Source organism: Halichoerus grypus, chromosome 9 (assembly GCF_964656455.1).
Source record: "Halichoerus grypus chromosome 9, mHalGry1.hap1.1, whole genome shotgun sequence".
NCBI classification, from domain to species: domain Eukaryota; kingdom Metazoa; phylum Chordata; class Mammalia; order Carnivora; family Phocidae; genus Halichoerus; species Halichoerus grypus.
The window spans coordinates 69,596,626-69,616,542 of NC_135720.1; the positions used below are offsets into that span (position 1 = coordinate 69,596,626).

The 19,917-nt window shown below is 35.4% G+C and overlaps 1 protein-coding gene and 1 pseudogene across 2 annotated transcripts in view; one reads left to right on the forward strand and one right to left on the reverse strand.

The window, feature by feature from the left end:
* The window catches only part of RNGTT (RNA guanylyltransferase and 5'-phosphatase), a 369,854-nt gene that overhangs the window by 318,455 nt on the left and 31,482 nt on the right, over window positions 1–19,917 (forward strand). The window lies entirely within an intron of this gene.
* LOC118518418 (U6 spliceosomal RNA) lies at window positions 708–827 on the reverse strand (annotated as a pseudogene).

A 19,917-nucleotide genomic window follows, 5' to 3' on the forward strand; every position in this document is an offset into this window, starting at 1 on the left:
AAACGACCAAACTATTTTCCCACCAGTAGGGTGTGAGAGTGCCAGTTCCTCCATATCCTGGTATGGCCCATCTTTTTAAGTTTAGTCACTCTTACAGTTATGTAGTGGTATTTCACTGCAGGTTTATTTTGCATTTCTGTCATGCCTAATAATGTTGCGCATTTTCTCATGTACTTATTTGTCATCTGTACATCTCTAGTGAAGTGTGTGTTCAAATCTTGACATTTTTTCGATTGGGTTTTTGTGTTTTTACTGTTGAGTTGTGAGCATTCTTATATCTTCTGGATATAAGTCCTCTATCAGATATGTGATTTTCAGGTTCCCCCCCCCCCGCCCCCCCGCCCCAGCTATGGCTTCTCTTTTCCTTTCCTAACAGGGTCCTCAAAGAGTGGAAGTTCTTAATGTTGATGTTCAGTTTATTAGTTTTTTCCCATGGCTCATGCTTTTGGTATTGATCTAAGAAATGTTTGCCTAACCAAAGTCACAGAAATTTTTCTTCTTTGTATTGTAGAATCTTTATAGTTTTAGGTTTTACATTTTGATTTAATATCTGTTTGAGTTAATTTTTGTATATGATTCAAAATTCAAGGTATAGAGGAATGCTGAGACCCCTGCCTTTTTGGCACATAGATATCATAGATACTTTGACACATACATACTTGTTGTAAAACCATTTTTAATTTAATTTTATTTATTTTTTTAATTTTAAAAATATGGAAGGCTTCACAAATTTGCTTCACGAGTTTGCATGTTGTCCTTGAGCAGGGGCCATGCTAATCTTCTCTGTGTCATTCCAATTTTAGTATATGTGCTGCTGTAGTGAGCACCAAAACCATGTTTTAAAAACTACCCTTTCGACCATTGAATTGCCTTTGTATCTTTGTTGAAAATCAATTGACTATATATGTGTGAATCTATTTCTGGACTGTTCTATTCCATTTATCTGTATGTCTGTCCCTCCACCAATACCACAATATCTTGATTATTGTATCTTTATAATAATAAGTCATGGAGACAGATAGGTAAATCCTCCAACTTTGTTCTTTTTCAAAGTTGTTTTGGCTAATTAAGTTTCTTTAATTTTCATACACATTTTAGAATGATCATGTCAATTTCTCTAAAAATGCCCACTGGAATTTTGACTTGGATCATGTTGAATCTATAGATCAATTTGAGGAGAAATGACATCTTAACAATACTGAATCTTTTAATTCATGATGACCACATATTTCTCGATTTATTTAGATTTTAATATCAACAATATTTTGATTCAGTATATTGGCCTTGTACATTTTTAGTAGATTTATCCATAAATATTTTATATTTGTGATGTTATAAAAGTATTTTTTAACATTTTTATGAAGACTTTTTTTTGCATAATTTCTGTATAAATAAATATAGGAAAAAGGTTTTAAGTGAAATATAATTAACATACAGTAGTATATTAGTTTCAGGTGTACAATATAATGATTCACCTGTGCTGTACATTACTCAGTGCTTATCAAAATAAGTGTACTCTTAGTACCCTTTATCTGTTTCACTAATTCGTCCCCTAATCCACCTCCCCTCTGGCAACCACCAGTTCTCTGGATTTAAGAGTCTCGGTTTTTTGTTTGTTTGTTTCTTTTTTTTATTCATTTGTTTCTTAAATTCCATTATATGAATGAAATCATATGGTATTTGTCTTTCTCTGACTTATTTCACTTAGCATAATGCCCTCTAGGTCCATCTATGTTGTTGCAGATGGCAAGATCTCATTCATTTTATGGCTGAGTAATATTTCAGTGTGTGTGGGGGGTGTGTGTGTATATCACATTTTCTTTATCCATTTATCTGTTGATGGGCACTTAGGTTGCTTTCATATCTTGGCTATTGTAAATAATGCTGCAGTAAACATAAGGGTGCATATATCTTTTTGAATGAGTATTTTTGTTTTCTTTGGGTAGATATCCAGTAGTGTAATTATTGGATCATATGGTAATAATATCTTTAAATTTTTGAGGAACTTCCATACTGTTTTCCATAGTGGCTGCATCAATTCACATTTTCACCAGCAGTGCAAGAGGATTCCCTTTTCTCTACATCCTCACCAACACTTGTTATTTCTTGTCTTTTTGAGTCTAGTCATTCTGACGGGGTAAGGTGATATCTCATTGCGGTTTTGATTTGCATTTCCCTGATAATGAGTGATGTTGAGCATCTTTTCATGTGTCTTTTGGCCATTTGTATGTCTTCTTTGGAAAAATGTCTGTTCAGGTCGTCTGCCCATTTTTTAATTGGATTTTTTTTTTTTTTGTATTGTAGAAGTTCTTTATATTTGGGTATTAACCCCTTATCGTATATTTTATTTGCAAATTTCTTCTCCTATTTAGTAGGTTGCCTTTTTGTTTTATTGATGGTTTCCTTTGCTGTGCAAAAGCTTGTTATTTTGGTGTAGTCCCTATCAAAATACCGACACTATTTTTCATAGAACTAGAACAAATAATGCTAAAATTTGTATGGAATCACAAAAGACCCCAAATAGCCAAAGCAATCTAGAGAAAGAAGAACAAAGCTGGAAGTATCGCAACCCCAGATTTTAAGATATACTACAAACCTGTAGTAATTAAAACAGGATAGTACTAACACAAAAGTAGACACACAGATCAATGGAACAGAATAGAGAGCCCAGAAATAAACCCATGCTTATATGATCAATTAATCTGTGACAAAAGAGGCAAGAATATACAATGGTGAAAAGACAGTCTCTTCAAATGTTGCTGGACAGCTAGCTACATTGCGGAGTAATGAAATTGGACCACTTTCTTACACCAGACACACAAAAAAACTATGAGACCCGAAACCATAAAACTCCTAGGAGTAAACATAGATAGTAATTTCTTTGACATTGACTGTAGAAACAGTTTTCTAGATATAAAAGTATTTTTTATTTCAATTTCTGATTGTTCATTGCTAGTATATAAAAAGATTCAATTTTTATGTGTTTACTTTAAATCCTGCAATTTTACTATACTCAATTATTAGTGCTAGTACTTTTTTTTGTAGATTTCATAGGATTTTCTACATCATCAGCTAATAAAGATAGTTTTCCCTCTTCCTTTCTGATGTGGATCCGCCTTTTATTGCTTTTTTTTGCTTTACTACATTGACTAAAATTTACAGTACAGAGTTAAATAGAAATGGTGAGAACAGACCATCCATACCTTGTTCATGATCTTAGAGGGAAAGCATTCAATCTTTCATCAAAAACTGTTTTTATAGTAATATTAGTTAAGGGTTGAATCCTAGATTCCATCTAGGCTCTCTTGTAAGAAATGGAATAATAATTATGAACCTTCAAAGTAATTAATAAAAAGGATGGTTTGAGATCATCCTTTTTTGTTATTATAACTTTTTGTTAATGTTATCTTAACAAGCCTGTGAAATTTGTTTTATGTTTTTTGTTTAGTTCTCTGATTTTTCTTCACATTTGTTTCTTGGCTATATGAGTTTTCTCTTGTTCCAGTTGAGGGGTGTGAGTTTAAATTCCTTTCTACCTGCATATATGATACATTTTTATGCTTTGAAAAACAAGGATATTTCAGAATAGACTGAGCCTGAATAGGACATATAAGATATTTAATATTGAGGAGGTTTAGTAACATTTTTGACATTTTTAATGAAAAATCTTATTTTAGTTACCATAGCATCAGCACCTCTTTAAATACCTCCACTAATTTAATTTAAATCAAAACACTCTCAAAAGTTCACCACCAGGATCTTAACTTGTGGACCCTCTTGAACTTTTCAAATTTCTTAAGTAATGACAAGCATTCAGATACATTTGTTTTCTTCTATTTTTAATATCCCTGGAACACAAGTTGGCAAGGATTTTTTCATAAACCTCTCTCTCTGTTCTGTTCACCTAATTCAGCAGTGTAGCCAGGAATCCTAATAAGTTTCTGCAGGAACATTTTTGAAAGCCTAATTTTTTTCTGTCCGTTGGTTTGGAAAATCCCGTTTCTCCTTATTAGAACTGAAATAACTATAAAGTGAGAGGCTTATATTACATATTTAGGAAAGGGTACAATGTGTGTGTGTGTGTGAGTTACATGTTTCAAAAACATAGTCTAAGTGTACATATGAGGTTAATTCCTCCGTCACTCACCTGATTTATTGACAATAACATTTTCTTTATCCAGGCCTTTCCTAACAAGCTCAGTGACAGAGGTCAATCTTTTGTCAACCCTTTATCTTTTTATTAATTATTTATTTAAATATTTTAAATTTAAATTCAATTAGCCAACATGTAGTACATCTTTAGTTTCAGATGTAAAGTTCAGTAATTCATCAGTTGCATATAAAACCCAGTGCTCATCACATCACGTGCCCTCCTTAATGCCCATCACCCAGCCCTTTATGCCTGGATAAAAAAAGATCCATTATTTCAGGGCACCTTTCTTTTCCTTTTGATGTTACTGTGAAAGGTTTCTCTCATAAACTGTGAAAGCATTTCTTATCTTTATTAATCATTGAAGTTCCTTCGTAATTCTTATGGTTCTTACGAAAATGCTATATTGATCCTTACCAAATTAGAATACTTAAAAGTTAATTGGAAAACAATAAAAGAATCATAGCTTAAATGCTTGAGATTAGTAAGGTTCATTTCCTCCCTTGCCTAGCACCTGACTTGTTTTGGACGTGAAATACCAGTACTTGTTATGTTCATCTTTCTCCCATTAAACTAAATGTAGTGATACTATGTTGTATAGCATAGATATCAGATATAACCTTTAATAAATGGAAACTGCTTTGATTTCCTTAAGAGCATATTGGTTGAGTTTTTTTGGTAAATAAGATAGGAAACTGTTCACTTGAATATTTAGGAAAAAGAATTCTTATTCATTAACATCACAGGACTAAGTTTGAGTGGCTTGGTGTTAGAGGCTCTTTTTGTTAGAGACATATAACAGTTATATTTCAAAAAAGAAGCTCCATTTTAAAAAGATGAAAAAGAGAAACATAAAAACACAAAATGGATAATATTTAGACAAATGTTAAATGAGTTCAGAAATTTGCTATAGCATGACAAGAGATATCTGTACTATTAATGAATAGCATGAGTCATTACAACCGTTCTTACATACATACACACTTTTCCATTATTTCCCACCTTTTATTTTTATTTTATTTTTAAAAAGATTTTATTTATTTATTTATTTATTTATTTATTTATTTATTTATTTATCTATCAGAGAGAGAGAGAGAGAATGAGAGAGCACAATCAGGGGGAGCGGCAGGCAGAGAGAGAAGCAGGCTTCCTGCTGAGCAAGGAGCCCAATGCGGGGCTCAATCCCAGGACTCTGGGATCATGACGTGAGCCGAAGGCAGACACTTAACTGACTGAACCACCCAGGCATCCATATTACCCACCTTTTAGTTTTAATGTCTTATCCAAGCCCTAAAGACACAAATATGTACAAACATGTGACTTTATTAAATAGGCTTAGACTAGTACATCTTCATGCTTGTTTCAGGTTTCACTGTTTTTAGGGGAAGTTATTCCAACTTACCTTTATCTCTTAACATCTTCCATAAGTCATCCAGAAGGTTCTTTCTTCAAACAAGCTCAGTCCTTTTGTATATAACTTTCAGCCAAGGCAGTGACTCTTCTCAGATCATTAATTCCTTTCAGAATCCTATGAAAGCTATGAACTCTCTCTCTCTAGAAAAATACATGCACTTCTACTTATAATTTCAGAGGGCTCATGGGCCCTCTTTAAGGGCATTTAAGGACCCCAAATTAAGAACCCTAAAAAGTGAATAAAATATGTTTTTCCAAATTTTTCAGTTAACCAAAAAGGTATTGAAAACATAAACTTAAGTTTTTAGGAGAAGTTTGTCATCTGAAGAACTTGATTTTAAACATGCATGATTATCTCTTGTTTTATCCTAAAACAAAACTAATAAACTAAATAAAACACTGATCATCTTATAACGAATTGTCATGCAGAGTCAGAAGGGAATTGCCTCACATATCCACTGCTATGGTTTTGTGCTATAAATGAAGCAAATTTCACCCTCATCCAAGACTAACTTCTTTTAACTTTATTGAGATTAAAGTTCTAAATGTACTAGGTTCTACAGGACTTAAGTTTTCTTAACAGATATAGTTCATTATACCTTTATATGCAGTCTTTGAAATTTTTTTTTTTTTTTTTTTTTTTATTTTTAAAGATTTTATTTATTTATTTGAGAGAGAGAATGAGATAGAGAGAGCATGAGAAGGGGGAGGGTCAGAGGGAGACGCAGACTCCCCGCCGAGCAGGGAGCCCGATGCGGGACTCGATCCCGGGACTCCAGGATCATGACCTGAGCCGAAGGCAGTGGCTTAACCAACTGAGCCACCCAGGCGCCCGCAGTCTTTGAAATTAAAAAGCGAAGTTTTGATTAAAATAAAATTTTGCTTAACTCTTGTTTGTATGCTTTCAAGCTGCCAGAAGTTTTTCAGAAGTCCCTTGTTGGGGGCAGGAGATGGTATTTCCATGTATCTTCATGAAATACCTTTATCTTAATGTGTGTATATAAATTCTGTTACTTGTAGCTTATTTATAGACATGTTCAAGTTTAAGTGATAGTTTATATTTTATGACTATTATTCTGTTTTGTTTTCTAGAGCATCTCACAGTCTAGTAAAAATCTTGGTGCTATTCTTATAGGTTTCTTTCTAGTCCTTGAGGCTTCACTTAGCAGCCAGAATCCATAAAACCAAGACAGACTGAAGCCTGTCAGCATCACTTTTAATCAACTCGGGTTGTTATGGAAAGACTCAGAGCCACAGGGCTGTCCCTCTCTGCAGGGCTTGGTATTAGCTGCCTCTTTCAGTTCTGACAGCCCAAGAAGTATGAGAGGCTGTGAGGCTGAGTCAGACAGTTTCCACACTGACACTGCAGAATGGCTCAGAAATGTCCTCTATATTTTAACTTGAATTCCATGTAGCATCTGTATGTGAAAAGTAAGGAATACAACCATTAGTCTGAGGCAGTTATTTTATGATCAGTACAGCTAAGTTATTCCCTGCTTAGATGCTGGTTCCATCCTTGCTGAGGAACTGGGTGCCATTTGTCACAGTCTCGTACTCTAAGCTTTCTGAGCTTGAAGTTTTAAAAAAAATCTCCTTATAGCCAAGGAAATGTAGTATTGGTGTTTGCATTTGTATGCATATGCAATAGATGCAAAGAAATAGTGATCTCTTCTTCATTTTTGAAATCATATTTGGAAATTCATAGCATTCCCTCAGACTTTTTTCTATTAAAAAATAGAATATTTTTTCTTTAAGGTATATTGAGTTCAGATTGTCATTTGTTACTTAAACATATTTTTGAGATGGCCAATAACTTGTCGCTTTTAATTTTTAGGGAAGGTTAAATTTAAAGGTAAAGTATTTGTTTGAGGACTCTGAGTTGTGAAAAGCCTGAAAAACACTAGGAAAACTGATTTGACCTATTTACTGACTGACGATCTTTTAGAAAATATTTGAATTTAGAAAACATAATATATTTATTAGATCAACACTTTTTACTAAAAGAAAATATTTAGCATCCATATTTTAAATTTCTAAAATATATGAAGTATTATATCAGATAAAGATGCAGCCCTTAGAACTATTCTAGTTTAGTGGCTTCCAGACTTTGACCATGACCTGTAGGAAGGTAAGAAATGTATTTCCATTGAGCTCCTATACACATACACACACATGTATTTACACACATAGAATGTAAAGTGAAATTTCAAAAGTGTGATGCAATAGCTGTGTTTCCATTCTATTCTGTTTATTTTTCTGTTGATTTGGTTTTTCAGTGCTGGTCTTCACCCACTAAATTAACTTCTCTCTTGGAAAATGGGTCACGACTCAGTTTGGCAAACACTGCTGCAGAGCAGGACTTGTCCAGCTAACGCGGCCATATGCTTCTGCTAGGAGACTGCCACACTGACGCAATGCAGATGATAATGAGGAAGCTTGATGACAGCCCTCCGAGTGGCTTTGGAGGGAGAAGAAAATGAGAAGATATAGTTGCTGGGAAGAGGGAGGAGGAAAGCATAGGAGAAGAAAAATGAGAAATGAATTAAGATGTTTTATGGAGCCAAGTAAAGCTATTTTCTGTTTAAAAAAAAAAAATTCTAATTCTCAAGAACAGAAGGGAGCCTTCCACGCCTACTCGGTCTTCCAAGTAATTTCATGTATTTTGAGGATAGAGAAAGAAATAAAGGTAATATCTCCCCTAAGGAAAAAATTAGAAAGAAATGGAGATGGGTGAGAAATTGAGAGAAAGCAGTGGAATCAGATCTAGATTTGTGCAGCCTATTTGTTGGATAATGGCTAAATTTTCCATAATACTCTAAATGAAGAGGCAAAATTTCAGTGTCTCGTATGTCATAATAAGGGAAGATGTGGTTTTCCCTTTGTTAAAAACAGATTCAAAGAGTGAAAGAAGGTTTGAAAAAAAACACAAACCCTAGAAGTCTTCGTACTTCTCTACAATAGCTCTTAAGTTGCCGACAACTCTTTGTCCTGCACACTTGCTGCCAGAGTGCTTCAGGGTTCCTGTGAGGTTTTCAGGTGAGCCCACGTTGTAACTTTCTGGAGAGTTGTGCATTGTTTACTAACAAGTCACGTAGTAATCACAGACGAGGGTTCCAGAAAGTTTCCAAAGTATTCCATAGTAGTGGTTCTCACGCCGTTTTTACCAAGGTGGTTTTGGCGATGTTATTGCTAAAACTTAGCAACACTTAAGGCCTGTCTGTAGTCACACATGTTTCAGGCTTAGTGTTCTTATCTTCTGGTCCTTAGAAAACTTGTCTACAAGACTATAAGCCCTGTGGAGTTGGGCGGTATCTTGTATGCTTTCAGATCCACAGCATTTGGCCTAATGCCTGAGACATAAAAGCACTGAATAGATGTCTGTTACCATTATTATTGAGGATGCCTAGGAAACCAAGTAAGTGTTCTTGTTGTTTATTGAGGTATAATTGACATGAAATTATATTGGTTTTAGTTGTACAACATAATGCTTCGATATTTGTATACATTGTGAAATGATCATCACCAATGTCTAATTAACCTCCATCACTATACATAGTTACAGAAATCTTTTTTTCTTATTATGAGAACTTTCACGATCTATTCTCTTAGCAAATTTCAAATGTGCAATGCAGTATTATTAACTATAGTCACCATGCTGTGCATTCCATCCCCATAACTTACTTATTTTATTACTGGAAATTTGTATCTTTGGCCTCTTTCACCCATTTCACCCACCCCCACCCCACCTCTGGCAACCACCAATCTCTTCTCTGTATCTAAGAGCTTGGTTTTGTTTTGTTTTTTTGTTTTTGTTGTTTTTTTTTTAACCATTAAGTATTTGCCATGAAGTCATCAAAGTATTTAAAACTCTGGCTCTAATTACATACATATTTACTGCCTTAAAACTTTATTTTCTAAAATATATTACATCTTGAGTTGGGATATCTTTGAGGCAATACAAATTAATTTTATTTTCTAATTTAAGGTTGTGGTTGTAAATTATTAACATCAGTAGCTTTATTTGAAATGTAGATTTTATGAATACATTACTCTGAGAACATTTTAAATATAGTTCTCAAATTATTTTCCAATTAAGAAAGTTAGCATTTTTCTTAGCTGAAAATTCCAATGACTTTCAATCTCTCTTGAGCCAGACACTTTATAGAAAAATGTTGGAAATTATTTTAGCATCTTTTAGTTTTTGTTAAAAACCAGACATATCAAAGCTTAGTTCTTGTTAAATGTGGTTTAGAGAGAAAAAGAATAAACAATTCTTTTTTTAAATTTTGAAATGTTCTCAAACAAGTAAATGGTATCATGCCTGATTAGGTATTTATAATGAGGTAGACCTCCTATTTTGGTGAAAGGAATAACATGGTACTTCTTATCCCTTTGTGTTTTCCTACCAATATTTTACTTCCAAAAAGAAGTAGTTCTCTGGCTTGAATTTCAAAGGCACTGATAACCATTTCAATACAGAAGATTACATCTAAAATGACTATTGCTAAAGTCATATTTCTGACAGATAATTCCAATTTCTGATCTAGATTTCTATGAGACATCTAGAAATTATATATTTTACTTTATTCTCACAAAAGGAGAAAAATAATTCCTCCAGTAGTCAGTTATGAAGGAATATTCACATGTCTTCTTCCCTAATAAAGTTTCAAAAAAACAACCCCCTCTCCTCAATTGCAGAGAATACAGTAAAGACACATTTCAGGTATCCATGACCATGAATCAGGCAGTTTGGAAAGCTCCAGATTGATGTTGTTTTTGTTGGCTCTTTAAGAACAGTAACAGCCTTTGAGGCTAGATAATACAAATCAATAAATGTTGCCAACATTTCAATCAGCAATATTAAAGTTGCTACCTTGAGCACCTCCAAAAGTTTGAAACTACTGCATTAAGTAACATTATGTCATAAATTAATACTGTGGGGCATGGATAGGAGGCATCTTTAATCTTCTGAAACAGGAATACAGAAATACAGTCAAGTAAATCTAATAATCTCTTAAAATAGTTTTTTCTAAATAGTGATCTAAGTATTCATTTTCTTCATATCCCAAAATTCTATTATCTGTAGAATTATTTGCTGGTAAGTAAAAATGACAAGTTTGTAGTTTAAGAAATTCACAAATTATGCCAAGTGTAATGAAAGATAAGATTTGGAGAAACTATTAGAAATTTAACATTACAAATACAGGTCTACCATTTGAATATTTATAGTTTTACTAAAATATTTTAAATATTAATATTTAAATTCCTTCTATAGTGTCACCAGATCAGACCATTTCTGATACCCAAGAAATAGTTTCACAGGTGATCATTCATCTGCTAAAATAATGATGTTTCTGGTATTAAAGTACTTTTCATTAAGTTTTCTCCTAAGACTTAAATTTTAGTCAAAATATTATCAGTGAACATATATTATATATACATTCTTTTTAAAAAATCTATTCATAATCTGTGTGGGTAGACACATAAAATTACATTTTGGGTTATTTAACTATCCATAACTTTTTCTCAATAGATTGCAATATTTTAGAATCAGATTCGACTTTCTAAGTCTTATTAATAAAAGAAGTTATCTAGTAGAAATTTTTGGTCAAAGGGGGCTTAAACTTTGAAAAACAAATAATATAAAAGAATACTTAAATGTGATGTATCCCTAATGTGTAATAATTTCTCTCATTTTATCACCAAATGTTGGAACCATATATATCTCTTTGGATATTTCATCTTTTTTCTTCTTTTTCTTCTTTGTCAGTATTTGAAAACTTTGTCATGAAAAAAGAAAATAGGATAATATTATAGCCAACATATATTGAGCCCTGTATGCCAGGCATTGTTCTAAATAATTCTCAAACAAAAGTATAGGTACTTTTAGCATTTCCAGTTTTACAGATTAGGAAGACCTAGAAGGCTGAGCGACAAACCCAAGATTATACTGCCAAGACATAGTACAGTTATTTTTTTTTTTTTTAAAGATTTTATTTATTTATTTGACAGAGACACAGCGAGAGAGGGAACTCAAGCAGGGGGAGTGTGAGAGGGAGAAGCAGGCTTCCTGCCGAGCAGAGAGCCCGATGTGGGACTCAATCCCAGGACCCTGGGACCATGACCTGAGCCGAAGGCAGATGCCTGATGACTGAGCCACCCAGGCGCCCCCATAGTACAGTTATGTTATGCAGCTTTCTATGGAATATTATTTTAGTGTCTAGTATTTAGTGTATACTATTTAGTTACTACTTATGTTGCATTATTATTATATACAATGTTATTATAGTCCTTGATCCTTCTGAGTTTTGCTTGTACAGTAGGCCAAATTCTCTCTGTAATTAAATAATGCTAGTTAAGACACTGGCTGGACTCAGTGACTTGCCCAAAAGAAATACGGTTTCACCACAAGGATCAAGGTAGAGAGTCCTTATGGTTTGTTTACATAAAAAGAGAAACAAGCATAAAGAACTCAAAGTTATAATCTCACCTCTGCTACTTAGTCAATGTTGAGTGTTTATGTTCATTAGTTGTTAATAGCAAGAGCTGCGAGTTCTTGTATTGGGAACATTTGTGAATCTGAGGTATTAAAAGGCTTCTAATTATAATATCTTCTGATTTCATTATGAAGTATTTTTCTTTCTGTTCCCAAAGCATCTTGTTTGGAGTTTATTTTGTCATATATTTCTCCTCAGCCATCATTTTCAGGAGGGCCAATCCTACTTATTATTTTCTTTCATAGTAAATGCTTTCTATTTTACCATTACTACTTCTTAATATTCAAGAGATTTGGGTGAAAGTATTATATGGTTATTAATTTGAAACAGTCTCTGGAAATCTAATTTATTTCTTTAAGAGAGAACCAGCTGGTAGAAAATCAGGTATATAAACAAATCACCTGAGATTTCTAGTACTCTGAATAGCTTAGAAAGAAAAAGTTCATATCTCATTTGCAAGATTTTTTTTTTTCAACCAGGTGTGGCAGTTTTGCTAGATATAGCGATAAATGGTTTCTCATTGTCTGGCTCAAAGTTGAATTTGCTTTGTGAGAATAGCTAGAATTAAAACATTTAAATGTTTTTCAAGATCAGTGTATCTTAGAGGCATTTTGATGACTCAGGGCTGATTTTAGCTGCAAAAAGAATTATAGCAGAATTGCAAGGAGAAGGAACAGATGTTTTTTTAAGTTTCAGGATGAGTAGGTTGGTTGCATAGCACAGGGTAATTGGATGATGTAAAAGACAGTGACTGTGAGAATAAGCAAGGAGATACTCTCAGGGTGGTTTTGGTTTAGCAAAAAGATGAATGAAATAAGGGAACATGTATATGATACAGGTCATTAGATGTCATGAAGTGGAGATTTCTGGAGTGACATGGAGCCATTCGAGAAAAAGGTAGAAATTATATTGCTGGGGGTGAGTTACTACTAGTGAAGAACTATTCCATTCTATTGTATCCTGTTAAAAGATATAGACCCCAAGCTCTTATAGGAGTGATTCTTATCCATAATAAGTAAAATCTTAAGTCTGATATTGATTTTCAAATGCTTTTACTGGCCTTGAATAACTTATTAAATCAATAAAATCATGAAAAATTATGGTTTGGGAGAAAAAAGTAAGGACATGTCTATTCTTTGGAATTCCACTCCTTCTTGGTGGAGTCTCAAATGTCCTTAGAAGATCCACCTTCCTTGAGGCTGCAGTTTGTTCTGTTAGGCAGGACAGTTAACATCCACCTCCCCTGAGTGACTTGTGGTTGGTCTTCCTCACTTTCCTCCTCAAAACGTTACACTCCTTGGGGCGCCTGGGTGGCTCAGTCAGTTAAGTGTCTGACTCTTGATTTCGACTCAGGTCATGATCTCAGGGTCTTGAGATCAAGCCCTGTGGCAGCCTCTGTGCTGGGCATGGAGCCTGCTTAAGATTCTCTCTCTCCCTCCCTCTCTCTCTGCACCCCTCTTTAAAAAAAAAGCAACAACAACCTTACACTCCTTGATAGTCTCTATTTTAGGCGCTTTGACACTCTGTAAGTTCAGTCTCCTATTTATGGCCTTCAGAACCTTTCATAAGTTTACCTTGCATTCGTTTGCTTTTTTCATTTTTAAGTTACCACCAACATGGCTTCCTACTGCCCACTATAGCAAATGTAAGTTCCTCCCAACAGCCTTTCCCATCCCATTGTACCTTTATTTTCCCTAACTTCCACTCCTCTGATGTTTGCAATTCTCTGTTCCCTTGGCTATACATATTATTCTCTTGTCCATTTTATATCTCAAAACTTATCTGCTAGTCAAAAAGGGGCATTAGTTCAGTGTGTGTACATACACACACACACACACATACACACACAAGGTATTTTGGTGGAGACTGGGGATATAGAGATTAATAGGCTATTTTATCTGCCCGCAACTTATTTATAGTCTGGCCAGTGAGATGGAAGAAATCTCTTTGTAAAAAGATAATGAAGAACTCAAGGGTAGGATATGCTATGTCAAATGCTTGGAATTAGCTATAAATGTCAAAAGTTGAAGAACTGTGGACTGGGGCAGTTGAGTTAGGATTTACAAAGGAAGTGCAAATTGTGTTGTCTTACCAATTAGGTGAATAGTAGGATGTGTGTGTATGAGAGAGACAGTGTTTGTCTTTTTCTGTTTAGCCCCTGTAAGGATAGAAAGATGACATGTGATTCAGGAAAATAGAAAATGCAAAGTTGTGGAACCATAAAGACTTGCCTTGGATACAAGAGCAAAGACTTATGTTAAGGAAGTAATAGGAAATATGGTTGAAGAGGTAAATTATATTAGAGAATTTTTAAAAAACCCAACCATATTAACAGCAAGACTGTACAGACTATTTTAAGAATTTCTAAGTTGGAGCAAGACAGGGAGGGGGACCCTAATAAGAGAAATGTTTTAGAGAAACATTAAAATTTTAGGTAAGGACCAAGTTCAGCATAAAGAACTGACATTTTCCTGACAATTTATGTCAATATTCCAGATGGCTTCTTTAGCCCCAGCTAAAGAAACTAATAATAAAGGTCACTGACACGGGCAGTGACGAAAGGGTCCTGGGTTCTTAAAGTCATAACTGTCAGGTAGTAAAATATTTTTATATCCTCTTCATATTATTTGAAGGGTTCATTTCTAAGAGAAACAGAAATGGAACTAATATTAAAAATAGTTCAAATTAATGTTTCTATTAGTTGTTTCTGACATTGTGTTGCTGCTCAAGTTGAACAATTATTTGTGACCAGAGGTGAATGCACTGGAGAACTTTTCTTAATATGGCTAGTTCTATCTTCGAATCTGACAGTTCGAGTCATGGAACAGCCTGCCTTGCCATGGTTGCTGTTTCAATTATTTTCGTCTCTTTTTTGTGTCTTGAGAAATTAAGACTAAGCCTAAGTCTGTTAGACATATTTTTCAGAGAATTGTATTCCGGAAAAAGACAACAGAGTGATTGGTTCAAATTTGTTCACTGCAGATTTTTATTGTGAAAAAGAAATTAGTTCATTATACCCTTTCCAGCATGGAAGGTGATAATTACCCTTTATTGTTGCATTCATAGCTTCTTCCAAGAGTGATCTTCAAAATTGTGACTTTTAAAATATAGCATCAAGTCTATGATTGAGTTAAAAATAAATAATAATTATTTTTTGAAAGATTTTATTTATTTGAGAAAAAGAGTGCAACGAGAAAGCACAAGCAGGGGGAGCAGCAGAGGGAGAGGGAGAAGCAGACTCCCCACTCAGCAGGGAGCCCAATGTGGGGCCGGATCTCAGGACCCTGAGATCATGAACTGAGCCAAAGGCAGCCGCTTAACTGACTGAGCCACCCAGGCACCCATAAATAATAATTATTTGTGAATAATACATAATTCCAAATACCTACTTCCTATAGTGTACTATTTTCATTAAACTTTTTTTTTCAGTATTTCTACATGGTAATCTGGAAGCAGAAACCTATACTGTAGTGATATATACTACCCAGTAGTAGAATTTGCATATTTCTGGTTTGGTATGTATTCTTTTTGGAAATAATAACTTTTTTTTTTTTTAAAGATTTTATTTATTTATTTGACAGAGACAGAGATAGCGAGAGCAGGAGCACTAGCAACGGGAGTGGGAGAGGGAGAGCAGGCTTCCCGCCGAGCAGGGAGCCCGATGCGGGACTCGATCCCAGGACCCTGGGATCATGACCTGAGCCGAAAGCAGCCACTCAACCGACTGAGCCACCCAGGCGTCCCTGGAAATAATAACTTTTGACATTATTTTCAAAGTTAGATGTTTGTGTTAAGATAAATGATAATTAAAAAAACTTAGCTCTGTCATTAATGGAATTGTAACATATGATTTTAATTGTTCTGAGTGTGAAAGAAATAAGGTATTTTTATAAATAGCAAAAGAAATAATTTTTGCTGAGCACGTATTATGTGCCCAGGACATATTATACCTTCTAATATTTATTGCAGTCTTAATAAAGTAGGTATTTGTATTTACAGATGAGAAATTGAGACACAGAGAGGTTAAGTAACTTGCCCTTGGTCATATGAGCAGTAAATACTATAATTGGGATTGGAAACCAGGTTTTTCTGACTCCCTAAGCCCACTTCTATGTTCTTACAACACTGTTTTTGTGTAAATATTGCTGGCTTAAATTTTTCTTTTCTTTTTTTTTTAAAGATTTTATTTATTTACTTGACAGAGAGAGACACAGCGAGAGAGGGAACACAAGCAGGGGGAGTGGGAGAGGGAGAAGCAGGCTTCCTGCCGAGCAGGGAGCCCGATGCCAGGCTCGATCCCAGGACCCTGGGATCATGACCTGAGCCGAAGGCAGACGCTTAACGACTGAGCCACCCAGGTGCCCCAGCTGGCTTAAATTTTTCATTCAAGAATGTTGATCCAGTATTTCAAGGGAATCGGCCCATACAACTATGCATTGAAAAGAACGCGCTCTATAGAAGTGCAAGAGGTGGCTCAGTCAGTTAAGCGTCTGCCTTCTGCTCAGGTCACGATCCCAGGGTTCTGGGATTGAGGCCTGCATTGGGCTCCCTGCTCAGTGGAGAGACTGCTTCTCCCTCTGCCCCTACCATGCTCTCTCTGTTTCTCTCTCTCAAATAAATAAATAGAACTGTTAAAAATAAAAAAAAGAAGTGGGGCGCCTGGGTGACTCAGAAGATTAAGCATCTGCCTTCGGCTCAGGTCATGATCCCGGGGTCCTGGGATCAAGCCCCGCATCAGGCTCTCTGCTCAGCCGGGAGCCTGCTTCTCCCTCTGCCTCTGTCTGCTGCTCCCCCTGCTTGTACTCTTTTTCTCTCTCTGTCAAAAAAAAATTAAAAAGTCTTTAAAAAATAAAAATAAAAAAAATAAAAAGAAGTGCAAGACAGTAAAGATTTGAGTTACCCAAAGTCATCATTTACTGAAATATTTCCCATATAGCTTTTTAAAGCAAGCATTTAATTTCTTCCTTTGATATATTAGAAGTATCCCTACCTTCTTAAAGTGTTTTGTAATTTATATAACTTTGATTTCAAGTGTCATCTTAGGCTGTTAGCTTGTACTTTAATAAAGTGATGGCCTCAGGAACTGTTAATGTCTCTTAAGACAGCTACTGCCTCAGAAAGTGATCCACGATTACTGTGCTTTTGTAGTTGGTGATTTGCTGTCAGCTGTCATTTCTCAAAGTCAGATTCTGACAGTTCCTTTCTTATTGCTTCTATTTTTTTTTTACTTGCCAATAACAAGTGCCAAGATTTATAGGGAAAATAAGGTAACTAAACTTGTTAAATCAGTGACTTTAATTTGCAACTAATTATATATATCAATAAGCTTTGACCAGCGGGCCTAAAGGTTATCTCTGCATCCTCCTGGAAAAGTATAGTACTTTCATTCACAGACATTGTGTTCCTGTTTTTTTCTTTTTTTAATGAGGGGGAGTGCTAATTCTTCTGTGTTTTCCTTAAGGCAGTACTACACTAATGGTAGTGTTTTGTATATTTAAAGGGCCTACAGACTTACCCTTTATCTCTTTTAATTTCATACATTGCTCTTGTGATCCTAAATAATTGAATGTGATTCTACTTACTTATTTGAATACAGCCAAGAAGGAAAAAGCATCAGCCGTTACGCTCAGAATCTTTCACTTGCAGTGGGTTTTTCTTCAGTGAGCCTGCTGCCTTTACTCAAAGCCTCCCTTTCGTCACTGTGGCAGGAGCTGATGTCTCTGTCACTGCTACTCACAACCATACCAAGTGATGTAAAACAGGTTTGAAGCTTAAAATACTTTTCCAGCGTAACTTGCACATGTGTGTCTTCCAGTTTCTCCAGCAAAATGACTGAACCAGTTCCGCTTTCAGTTCCCTTGTCAGGTGGTGCCTCACAGCTTTCCCTTTCGTCATAGCACCAGGGGTGCAGTGTGCTTTATAATCTCTACTCCTCTGTTAAGTCACACGCAGATTTAGATACTTTGCTTGTCTCTATAGTACGGAGCTCATCTCTGTGTCCGAGGGCTTATGGTTTATCATGAAGGTAGCAGTATAGTTCAACTTCACGTGGTCATCTTAAAGAAAACACACAGGAGCATTAACAGAAGTTGGGAGCTTTGCTAACCAACTAGAAATACGCTAATGTTCGATTCCAAGCACTCTCATAAAAGCAATATATTATTAAGAGGAACCTCTTAAAGAATGGTTTTATCTATTTTATAGTTAATAAGGACCTTTTCTGAATTTTTATTTTGGAGGCTTACAACTTAAACATAGGATGTTGAGTTCTCTTGCATACATAAATAATATGTATTCAGAAATAGTTCAGCCAGAATGCCACAATTAGCACCATTTTTCCAACGGCATTTACTCACTTGGTGCCTCTGTGTCACATTTTCATAATTCTCATAATACTTCCAACTTTTCCATTACTACTACATTTGTTATGGTGATCTGTGATCAGTGATCTTTGATGTTACTATTGTAATTGTTTTGAGGCGCCACAGACTATACCCATGTAAGACGGCAAACTTAATTGATGAACGTTGCGCGTCTTCTGACTGCTCCACCAACTGGCCATTCTCTCTCCTTGGACCTCACTAATCCCTGAGACACAACAATACTGACATCAGGGCTGGTAATAATCCCAACAGTGGCCTCCAAGTATTCAAGTGAAAAAAGAGTCATGCTCTCACTTTAATTCAAAAGGTAGAAATGATGAAGGTTAGTGAGGAAGGCATGTCAGCAGCCAATATAAGCTGGAAGATAGGCCTCTTGTGCCAAACAGCCAAGTTGTGATTGCAAAGAAAAAATTCTTGAAGGAAATTAGAAGCACTACTCCAGTGAACACACAAATGGTAAGAAAGTGAAACAGCCTTATTGCCAATACGGAGAAAGTTTTAGTGGTCTGGATAGATGATCACACCAGCCACAACATTCCCTGAAGCCAGCGCCTAATCCAGAGCAAGGCCCTAACTCTCTTTTCAGTCTTGTGAAGGTGGGAGAGATGAGGAAGCTGTGGAAGTAAATTTTGAAACTAGCAGAGGTTGGCTCATGAGGTTTGAGGAAAGAAACCGTCTCCTTAACATCAAAGCACAAGGTGAAGCAGCAAGTGCTGATGTAGAAGTTGCAGCAAGTTATCTGGGAAATCTGGCTAAGATAATTAATGAAGGTGGCTACACTAAACAGATTTTTTAATGTAGATGAAACAGGCTTCTAATGGAAGATGCCATTAGGACGTTATTAGGAAGAGAGAAGAAGTCAATGTCTGGTTTCAAAGCTTCAAAAGACAGGCTGATTCTCTTGTTAGGGGCTAATGCAGTCAGTATCCTTAAGTTGAAGTCAGTGCTCATTTACCGTTCTAAAAAGCCTAGGGTACTCAAGAGTTATGCTAAATCTACTCTTCCTGTGCTTTATAAATGGAACAAAGCTTGGATGAAAGCACATATGTTTCCAGCATGGTTTACTGAATATTTTAAACCCACTGTTGAGACCTACTGCTCAGAAGAAAAAGATTCCTTTCCAAACATTACTGCTCATTCATGAACAGACATTTCTCCAAAGAAGACGTACAGATATCTGGCCAACAGACATGAAAAGATGCTCAATGTCACTCATCATCAGGGAAATGCAAATCAAAACTACAATGAGATATCACCTCATACCTGTCAGAATGGCTAAAATCAAAAACACAAGAAACAACAGATATTGGCAAGGATGTGGAGAAAAAGCTACCCTCGTGCACTATTTGTGGGAATGCACACAGCCACTCTGGAAAACAGTATGGAGGTTCCTCAAGAAGTTAAAAATAGAACTACCCTATGATCCAGTAATCTCACTACTGGGTGTTTACCTGAAAAACTCCAAAACACTAAT